Here is an 11,739-nt window from a genome sequence, read left to right on the forward strand (position 1 = left end):
TTAGGTCAAATTTAGTAAAAGATAAAATGATATGATTATTTTATTAGTTTTAAAAGTTTGATCTAAAGAGTTTTTTGAAACCTCCATAAGTTATGGATATGAAAAGGTTTTTAAAAAAATTGATTCAAAGTTTTTTATGGAGTTACAAAACTTGGTCTTAATGTTTTAAAGAATTCCATAACTTGTTCTTAAGTTATGGAACATGAAAAGTTTCATCATAAAACAAGTATTTAACTCCATAAGTTATGGAATCCAAAAGTTTTCAAGAGTTACAAAACTTGCCCTCAAGTTTTGGAATTTGGAAAAAGTTTTTTATGATAAAAAAAAAAGAATTGAATTCTAAAACTCTTGGGTTCATAACTTAAACAATTAATTAAATGGTTTTAATTTTGAATTTAATAATTGGAATTATGATGTTTTTATTGAATAATTCAATTAACTCTTATGGACTTTATTAATAGATAATTAAAGTGTTTAATTAAAAGAGAATTAATAATTCCATAATGACATGGTTTAAATTTAATTAAATTAAAAGTATAGTTTAATTAATAGATTAAACCACCAAGTATTTTAAATGTCTAAAATACACCCTTATACTATTATAATATTAAAAGTTTAATATATTATATGTATAAGAGCAAGTCGTCTTACCATTAGTAAGCCTCATTCACGAAGCCGGTCTATAAGGGGGGTATAAGGTTACTGCCTATAAAATGGCAGTTTAATGGGTGTCCACTCTCACCCACCGCTTCCTTGACTGGTGGAGGGTTGTTAGCCGAACAGGTAGGATAAGGACTATAATTCTCCCTTCATTATATGTATAATGATAAATACTAAGTAACTAAACAATTATAAATTCCCAATCTTAGTTACTTAGGAAAATGTGAATAAGGTGCTAATCCATGAAATTACACTTTGCACTTTGTTTAAGCTGTTAGTGGAGCATGTGTGGTTAACCGGCACACTAACCTTTTAAATGATTTTAAATGCTTTTATGGGGGGGGGGGGAATGCAATTTGAACTATTATAGTTATTATGTCAATCACATGTGATTAATAACTACCAAACAAGTGGATTTCTTACTTTTCAAACTGTGTTATCAAACTGTTTTAGAAACTCTTTTACATGTCAAATACTTTTATTAAACTCTTTTAAACTTATATTATGTTAAATGTGTATCTATATAGATATAGATATATAAGTAGGATTGAAAGGACTTAGGACTGATAGCTCACCTTACTTCCTGTTCCTTGTTTGGTTGTGGACTTAGGGTATTCAAGCTATTTGTCCGAAGGTCGTTTGAATCGTAGTTATATATTATGTATATGTATATAGATATAAAAGTTTCTCTTTCATTCAGTTCAATACCTTTGGGTAGCAAGGGTATACAAACATGTTCATACATTCAAACAAGATTACTAGTAAGTTATAATAGGTATAGTTTAGGGAGATACTAATACTATTACTAGAACAGTAAAACATACAAAGAGTCAGTTCATACATTTGTCACTACCATACAGAGAGAACATAACATACAGATAGAGAATACTATGATGAGAAACAAACAATACCATACAGAGAGAACATATATACATGCTAGACAGGGAGAGAACACACAATACAGCTAGCACATACATATACAAGAACATTACTACAGTTATGTGAGCCACGTAACGGGGCATGGCATCACCTGTCATGGCCTGTTTTGTATCCAGAATCTCCTTAAGTGGGGAGCGTATGAGTTTGTGTATAGATCTATACTGGATTGACTATCCTACACCTTGCTGCTCGCTACAGTGGGACTTGCAAGTCTACGGGTGCCAAACGTCATTTCTTCTGACGTCTTACATCGTCGTGTTTATAGTCGGTAGCAGGATACAGGCCGATAACATGGTACTTTAAATAACAATTGGTTTAAGGTAGTTAGTACATCAGTAGTTACTTAATACAACACTACAGTACTATTTCATTTTCCCATTTGCATTCAATTTGTGATCTTCACACAATAAACAGTAATGTAAAAACTATATTTTTGATAAATGATAGTTAGATTTGGGAAAATACATACTCTTTCAAGAGACACACACACAGATACCAGATGCCTTGGTAGAAGGCTACTTTTAGTAGGAAACATAGGGTTTTCTAGGAGAGTTCAACCAATTACAAACTTTTACAAACTTATACATTACAGACTTACAAACACTTTCATACAAATACAGACACTAATATACTTATGAACTCACCAGCTTTAAAGCTGATAAACTCTTTCAAAATAACTTGTATTCTCAGGTTACCAGTAGGCAGGTACCGGAGCCACGTTTTGAGAAGATGGAGCTCGTTCAAGACTCATCTTTCATTTTGATTTATATATTTTTGGTGTCTATATAACTTGACAGAACACACTTGTATTAAATTATATTATTAATGCAATGGATGATGTTGTTGCTTGTTTACTACTTTGCATTGTTGTGATACTGTACATGACATCCTCCACCCCCGAACGTTTCTGTCGTTCCGGTTTTGGGGTGTGACAACTGCCACCAAGGGTAAGGACCCAGTCCTTAGTCCTTCGCAGATACTTGAGAATGTTATTTACCGCAGTCCAGTGAGCCTTGCCAGGGGTCCCTTGATATCTACTAACCAAGCTCAAGGTAAAGGCCACATCAGGGTCAGTACAACTCATAGCATACATGATTGAGCCCACAGCGGAAGCATATGGTACATGACTCATCTCAGCTATCTCAGCCTCTGTACTCGGACTCTGAGTCTTACTCAGTTTGGCGTTACTCTGGATCAGTAATTCCCCTTTCTTGGAATTCTGCATACTGAACCTCTTCAGCACCTTATCTATGTAAGTACTCTGACTAAGTCTAATTAGTCTCTTACTCTTGTCTCTCAATATCCTTATCCCTAGGATATAGGCAGCTTCTTCTAGGTCCTTCATAGCGAAACACTTCCCAAGCCACGACTTAACCTCCTGCAAGGTTGGGATGTCATTTCCTATGAGTAGTATGTCATCCACATACAACACCAAAAAGCTAACTATACTCTTCACTAGCCCTAACATACACACATGACTCATCCTCGCTCCTCGAAAAGCCAAACTCTTTGACTTTCTCATCGAAGCAAAGATTCCATCTGCGAGGTGCTTGCTTTAATCCATAGATGGATTTTTCAAGCTTACACACTCTATTGGGGTACTCTGCACTGACAAAACCCTCTGGCTGACTCATGTAAACATCTCCAGCCAACTTTCCATTAAGGAAAGCAGTTTTGACATCCATTTGCCATATTTCATACTCATGAAATGAAGCAATGGCTAGCATAACCGTAATAGACTTAATCTTTGCTACTGGTGAAAAGGTCTCATCATAATCAACTCCCGGAGTTTGAGAAAAGCCCTTTGCAACCAGTCGCACCTTATAAGTGTGTACATTACCATCCATGTCGGTCTTCTTCTTGAAGATCCATTTGCACCCAACTATCTTGCCACCTGGTACATTGTCAACGAAGTTCCAAACTTGATTGTCATACATGGACTGTATCTCGCTGTCCATAGCCTCTTTCCATTTAGCAGCCTCAGGGCCTGCCATGGCTTTCGTGTAGTTGTTAAGTTCATTTAGACTTACCAGTGTACTATCACTGATAAGTGTATCTCAGGTGCATTCCTAACTCTCATGGATGCCTTAGAGGTATGGGCTCGTCAGTAGGATCAACCGGAGTTTCCTCCTCAGGTTGATTGCTCGGGTTTGAGGTTCCTTCACCACTTGACTCTTGAATTCTTCAAGGTCAATTTGCCTCCCACTGTTTCCTTGGCTTATGAACTCTCTCTCACAAAAGACTCATCTCCTTGCTACCAAGACCACATTATCACAATGTATGTAGAAGAGGTAACCAAAGGATCTCTGTGGGTAGCCGATGAAAATACACCTCTCACTTCGAGGTTCGAGCTTATCGTGAGTCTCGCTCCTCACGAAAGCCTTGCAACCCCAAATCTTGATGTGATCTAGATTGGGAACTTTTCCTGTCCACATCTCATGAGGTGTTTTGGCAACCTTTTTAATAGGGACTAGATTCGGGATATGGGTGGCAGTCTCTAAGGCATACCCCCAGAATGAGATTGGTAACGAAGCTCGACTCATCATGGAACGAACCATGTCCAACAAGGTTCGATTGCGCCTCTCAACTACACCATTCAGCTTTGGTGTCCTAGGAGGTGTCAATTATGAGACAATCCCACATTCCTTAAGATAGTCAAGGAACTCGATACTAAGATACTCTCCTCCCCGATCGGATCGGAGCATCTTGATGTTCCTGCCCAGTTGATTCTCCACTTCCTGCTTCAACTCTTTGAACTTTTCAAAGGTTTTTGACTTATGCTTGATTAAGTAGATATATCCATATCTACTATAATCATCAGTAAAAGTCACATAATAGCGATTAGCATCTCTTGTGGCGGTTTTGAAGGGTCCACACAGATCAGTGTGTATGAGGTCTAACAAACCCTCACCCCTCTCACAAATACCAGTGAAGGGTGACTTTGTCATTTTTCCAAGTAAACAAGACTTGCAACTATCATTTGACTTTAAGTCAAATGATTCCAAAACTCCATCCTTTTGGAGTTGGCCCATGCGCTTCTTGTTAACATGTCCAAGACGACAATGCCATAAGTATGCTTTGTCTAAATTATTCGAAGAATCAATACATAACACATTATTTCCTAGATTATCTACGACATTCACAGCTTCATATACACCATCACAGGGTAATGCTTTAAAGTAAAATGCATCATTGTAATAAACATTAATAGCACCATTATCATTATCAAATGAAAAAGTAAACCCTTGTTTGTACAAGCCATGAAAGGAAATAATATTTGTCGCCATTGCAGACGAGTAACAACATTTATTCAAATCTAACATTAACCCATTATTAAGCAATAAAGAATAAACTCCTATCTTGGTAACAGGTGATGATTTCCTATTCCCCATGATTAAGTTTATCTTCCCGTGCTCCACTTTCTCACTTCTTCTTAGGCCCTACAAACCAATACAAATGTGAATACCACAACCTGTATCAAGCACCCAAGAGTTAGAATTTAATGAGTTATTATACAATATAGTGTAAATACCTGCATGGGTGGGTTTAACTTTCCGATCCTTTACATCCTGCAAGTATTTGGGGCAGCTTCGCTTCCAGTGCCCCTTTTCCTGGCAGTAGAAGCATTGTGATTCCTTTGGTTTTGAAGAAGGAGGAATGGAACCTTTCTTGGTTCCACTTGAAGAGGAGCCATCAAGAGACTTTCCCTTGGTACCCTTAGAAGGGGTCTTCCTCTTTTTCCCTTTTCCTTGCCCAATTGCCAGGACAGGAGCAGTAGTAGGAGTAGTAGTAACAGCTGATTTACTTTTAAGACCACTTTCAACGGTCCTTAAAAGTCCTTGAAGCTTACTCAATGTGATTTCCTCCTTGTTCATATGACAAGTCATATGAAACTGAGCATAACTTCGAGGTAAGGAATGGAGAATGATGTCAATCGCCATGTCCTCAGGGAAGTACACATTAAGCTTCAATAATCGGTCCACGAACCTTTTCATTTTCTGCAAGTGACCGGTGAGGGATTCTCCCTCCTTCATCCTAGCTGTTATCATGGAGGAAATGATTTCATACCTTTCCTGAAGAGCACTCTGATGGTACCTATCCATCAGATCCTGGTGCACCTCAAAAGGGTAGAAATCTTCATAGGATTTCTGGAGTTCTGCTGTCATTGTAGCCAACATGATGCAAGACACCTTAGTGGCATCTTTCTCATGGGTAGTGTACTCAGCAATCTCCTCAGGAGTAGCAGTTGACTCATCGATAACCTTTAGCTCCTTATCGAGGACATACTCTTTGTCCTCATAGCGAGTAATCATTCTGATGTTCCTAATCCATTCATTGAAATTGGAACCATCAAAAGTGACTTTCCCACACAAGTTCATTAGGGAAAAGGAGCCTGTAGGGTTTGAGCCAGTAGCAGTGTTGGAAGACATCTGAAAGAAAGAAAGACAAGTTTTATTAGATAAAGAGTCCTTAATAAGTTATCCAAAATGAAATATTAAGGCTAGGACCCAACAAACTATTTATAGTTGGAAGAGGGATGCCGTAATCCAAGCTATAAAATATTTGAAGGTAGGTAAATGACGATTTACCAATTTCCACCACAAGAACGAATTAGATTATTAAGTTTTATTGGATTTGAAATTCCTAGATCTTTTGAGATACATTGAACTTTCAATGGCATGTTTGAATCTCGATTGTGCCCTCTCAAGTTTGTGACTGGGATGCCGAGGATCACAAACAAGGTGTGAATAACCATGCAAATTGACTTGGTACCCTTAACGCGTCTCACCTAATCGATGTGCCGGTTAACCACATGCGCTCCACCGATCTATGATAAAATAAAGTTACCCTTTGCCACTCTTACTAGTCCTTGTTAGTGTGTCGGTTAACCACACGCGCTCCACTATCGACTTGGTAAGGTACAAAGTGTAATTTCACGGGCTAGCACCTATTTCACATTTTTCCTAAAGTAACTAAGATTGGGAATTATTAAGGTATAGTTACTTTATAATTTCATTATACTTTTCATGAGCATTAAAGTCCTATCCTACCCGTTCGGCTAACGACCCTCCACCAGTCAAGGAAGCGGTGGGTGAGAGTGGACACCCATTAAGCTGCCATTTTATAGGCAACAACCTTATACCCCCCTTATAGATCGACTTCATGAATGAGGCCTACTAACGGTAAGACTGACTTATTCTTATACATATCTATATATTTAAACTTTTAATATAATAATAGTATAAGGGTTGATATTTAAACATTTAAAACTCTAAGGTTCAATTTGGAAATTAAAGTGTTAGGGTGTAAGACTTTACAAATTCCAAAACTTGAGGGCAAGTATTGAAACTATTCAAGACTTTTCATTTCATAACTTATGAGTTTAATGGTCCATTAAAATGAAGACTCTTCATTTTATGTAACCTCTTATTCTTTAATGACACTTTTAAAGAAGAGACTTTTGGTTATCCATAACTTGAGGACAAGTTATGGACTCCATCATTAGGCATTAAGATCAAGAATCATATTAACAAGCAAGTTACACATAATTCCTATGATCTTCTAAAACTCATAAGAACATGAACATTCATATCAAAATTTCAAGAATTATATTAACACATATAAAACATGGAATTTTGATATTTGCCATTGTAAATGGATTAGCATAAGCATTACACCATCTAAAACAAGTTTTAAAGCACCAAAACAGTTTAGGGTAATGTTTCTAGTCCATTTCCAACATCAAAACTCAAAAATCTGCATTCAGGGGGATCACCACATCGTGGTAAAGACTGTCACGTCGTGGTGAGCAGTCAGATGCAAAAAATGCAGAATTTCAACTTTGGAAAAAAATGTAGCATCAAGTATCAAGCAAACAAGCCTAGGCTCTGATACCACTGATGGGTTTTGAGCATTCTAACACTCCTATGGTGTACATGCAACCCTATAAACCTTGGATCTATGTTTTACTATGATACATGCAAATTTTGATTTCCAAGGTTCATAACCTATCTAGCATAGCATGGAGAACTTTTAAACATAAATGCTAGTTGTAGAACATACCTTATGTAGTTTGGGTTCCTTGAAAACCTTGTGAGCCTAGCACCTCAAGTGTGATGCCTCAAATGTCTCACACAACACCATAATATTTTGAATAACCTTGAGAGAAGTTCACTAACACCTCAAAATCGGCTAGCCCTCTTCCTTGCATGTACAAGTGCCGATTTTGCTAGTCTAGGGGTCTTTATATAGTTGTGGCACAAGTAGGGTTACACCATGTAAACCCTAATTGTCATGGCTTTCCATATTCCATGATCCATGGGTTTGTAACCTCCATGGACTATCCATGGAGCATCTTATGGGTTTTAACCCAATCCATACAAACCATGGATCATTAGCCCACTATACAAGAATGGATGATTTACACAATCAACCCCATATATTTAATTAGTCTCTTTTTGATAACTTAATTAATTCCAAATTAATTCTTTGGTCAATACTAATTAAATAATAATATTAACATAATAGAACTTATAATATATTAATAAAACCTAGATCCAAGCATTAGGGTTTGCATGAGAACATAGGATGTTCTTTTGGCTCAAACCCATCACAAAGACCCAAGCCCATTGGGCCCAAACGAGAAAAACCCAAAAGTCCACAGCTGAACGTATGTGGGGCGTACCCCTAGGTACGCTCAACATACTCGAAGATACAGATCGGGGGCTCAAGTCAGTACGAGGGGTGTACATGAAATCACGCGGGGCGTACCCGCTATTTCTCCAAAACTCATATTAGGACTTAATCCGTTAAGTCCTTTCGTCAAAACCTTAGGATACCTTCCAACTAAGCTCTTAATGCATAAAGTTCGCAACTTTATGCATTTACATAACTCAATGGGACCCAATAACCATTTTAATCCATTAAAACCCAACAAGAACATGCATGGACCATATCTAAGCATCAAGCAAGCATTTTTATGAACTTATAACCTTAGAAATGCTAAGAGTGGCAACTCAAAGCTCCTAGAGTGGTGTCCAACCACTAGATCTCACTCTTGAGGTCAAAATGGAACCAAAACCCACATAATATTAGATCTCAACATCTAATGAGCAATTTAAGAACTATTTACCTTTTATGACCTGAGAATATAGCAAATAGTCTGGATCCACAAGCCTTCTCCTTGATTCACCACCTTGCACAACACTTCCACTCTTGAATGTACACTAAAACCACCAAAGATGCACATAAAAAGGCACCCAACACTGTTGGATGAGGCTACAGCTCGAGATTAGGGTTTATGACAATGGAGGAGGGAAGAGAGGCTCACACCTGGGACTTAAGTTGTTAAAATAGTGAGCCAACCCTACAAACTTAGGGTTTTGGGATCCTACACGTACGTTCAGCGTACTATTTGTATGTTGGGCGTATAGCTCCAAACCTCCCACGTCTACTTTTCCATCACTACGTTGGGCGTACTCATGCGCATGCCACCTTTGCAGGCATGAGACCGGAATGCAAACTCTTTCCATCAAGGGCTAAATATGCCAATAACTTCCAAATACCATAAATCCCTCATCCTAGGTGCGTTTCTAATGAACCTTATATCCACGAAAAGGTGGAGAGAAACCCTAAGCTTCTAACGACACACCCAAGCCTTAAAACCTCCTGAACAAAACAAAAAACTCAAAAGATTGAGATATCACATTACGATTATACCTTTGGCCTCCGAAGACACAATCGAGCACTTGGATCACTTATACTATGTCACCCACATCCGAGATGGACCAAATCCTTCCCTTCCCAATGCCCTAAGCCTTATTACAATTGATGATTGGTCTGCAGCGTCGAGTAATGAAGCAAATCCTGAACCGAGTGTTACACCTCTCCCCCACTTAAATTTGATTTCGTCCTCGAAGTCGATCCTTACTAACACTCATAACAAAAGAAACACTTGAGGAACGCACCCGAAAATTATGCACATAAAACAACCTTCCAATGACAACCGAAACCCAAATCGGAACTTCCATCCCGAAGAGAACAACCATTTCGCCCCTGCAAAACCACCCCTACCTTTTTGAGACCTGGAACCTATAATGATCTGACTCCCCGATAGACCGCCTATGCTGAAACTGTAGGGTTTCAAAGTACTCCAAGGATTATTGCAATGGGCCCCATTGATGAAGTGTAGGTTAAAAGCCCAAGACTTGTATTTTCCTTATAAATAGTGATGTATTGTTCGTTATTAGGGTTAAGAGTAAGGCAAAATGTAGCCTCCACGTTGTGAGGTTTCTTATGTAGAGTTAGATTCTTTAGTCTATTCTGAAAGTGTAATCTATTCCTCATATTTTGAATAAATCGAGTGATCATTCGACATATCTTCTTTACTGTGTGTGTTCTTATTTTCCGCATCTTGTTCATCAAATCACAATTAGGATTTTAATCCCAACAAGTGGTATCAGAGCGGGTCTTTGAAGATCTATTGATTTTTGAAGTATCGGTTCTTGATTTGATGATTTTCTGCACAAGTTCTTGAAGATTATTGGTGTTTTGGCGTCTTGGAATCAAAATTATGTTCAAGTTACTGTTCATGGAGATTTATGATGTTCATCTACTGTTCATCTGGGTAATTTATTCCGATTCATATACTGTTTGTATTCTCTGATTGGATCTGGTCAGTTGTTCAATTCATAAACAATATATTACATTGACAGATCTATTCCTTTGATTTAACCCAATGATTTTTAATCTATATTCATCCGATGACGTATTAGTCACAAGCCCATCATCGCTGTATTGTTCATTTGTCTCATACAATAAGCCCATTGGTTTCTTTCACTGTTCATTGATTTGCACTTACATCGCCATATGAAATCACAAGTTCTGATCCGCAAGCGTTCATTCCTTATTCATTCAACTTTATGTCGATTAAAGCATTCTTATGGATTTCGTAACTTTCGATTTCTGTTTAATTCGTTAATCGCTTTGGTCTTGTTTTCGTGTTTCTGTTAACATCGATTTTGGGTCTAATATTGTTCTCAGATGTTCTTGGGTATCCTTATTGATATATTTATTTTGGGAACCGGTGATAAACAAACGAAGAACAGAGGAAGTTTGTATTGATTTTCGATTGAATGGGATGTTTGATATGGAAATGGATCTATTTTAACCGAAAATTGTGTTGAGGAAATCCAACCTTGTTGATTGGCATTACCTGGTGTTGATGGACAACGCTAAAAGGTAATTCACAGTTATTATCATTCAGGGTAAAATGGGTCTCGGAATCGAGCATGTGTTTGGAATGTTGGGGCTTAAATCGGAAGTGTGGTCAAACTTCAAGGTGAAAATTGCTGTGAAAAGTTCTTACCTGTGAACGAATGAAGTGCGAATGGAAACTCATTCGGGGTGAACATTGGGCGATTGTCATTCCTGCGAACCTGGGCTCGCACTCCATCTCACGAACGTTCGGTGTCCGCGACTTGCAGCAAACCTGTGTTCGGATTCGTCTCAAGAACCTGTGATTGCATTTGGTTTTGATTCGCATCGTGTTTGTGATGGGTTGATTCGGAACGAAAGGTGTCTAAGAATCAGAAGTTGTTCTCGGGATCGTAACTCACATGGCGGATCGAATGTTGTTCGGAGTTCACTGGTGTTTAGAATCAGATTCGTAACTGGACCATGAATAATCGAGAACGACAGTGGTGAATGTAAAAGTCAAAACTAGTTTGAAGATCCTTACCTGCAAACGTTCGCTTTGGGTGTGATACTTGGCGTTCGCACTCAGGGCTCGGTAAGAAGGTTTGCGCTCGGAACGAACCACTTTGATCGGAGTTGTTGGTGGATTGGATTTGTGGTTCTGATTGCGAACATTTGTATGTGTCACCGTTCCAGTTGTGTTCTTCATGATACGAAAGAAAGTTCATCAGATATTAATTTGGGGAAAATGACTCTATCATTCACTATTGGTCCCTGCAACTTCAACAAATTGACACTTTTGGTCCCTGTTGTTTTCACAACTTTGCAGTTTTGGACCATTTCCAGAATTTGTTACAAATAAAGGGGAATATGGTGCATAATTATTAATTTAGTCCCCTGAATTTCAGCAAAGTGACAATTTCAGCCCATTTTTCGAAAAGTTTT

General features: G+C 38.1%; 1 long non-coding RNA gene across 1 annotated transcript; it reads right to left on the bottom strand.

The window, feature by feature from the left end:
- Nucleotides 1-5,928: 5,928 nt before the first annotated feature.
- On the bottom strand, nucleotides 5,929-11,461 carry LOC145156399 (uncharacterized). The gene is made up of 3 exons (XR_013736668.1): nucleotides 11,339-11,461; nucleotides 10,967-11,245; nucleotides 5,929-6,029 (listed from the first exon to the last, which is right to left on the bottom strand). It is a non-coding gene; the product is annotated as an uncharacterized LOC145156399 (long non-coding RNA).
- Between the last annotated feature and the right edge of the window lie 278 nt (nucleotides 11,462-11,739).

This window comes from Lactuca virosa, chromosome 2, assembly GCF_052849685.1.
Source record: "Lactuca virosa cultivar CGN04683 chromosome 2, Lactuca_virosa_CGN04683_v6, whole genome shotgun sequence".
Taxonomy (NCBI): Eukaryota; Viridiplantae; Streptophyta; class Magnoliopsida; order Asterales; family Asteraceae; genus Lactuca; species Lactuca virosa.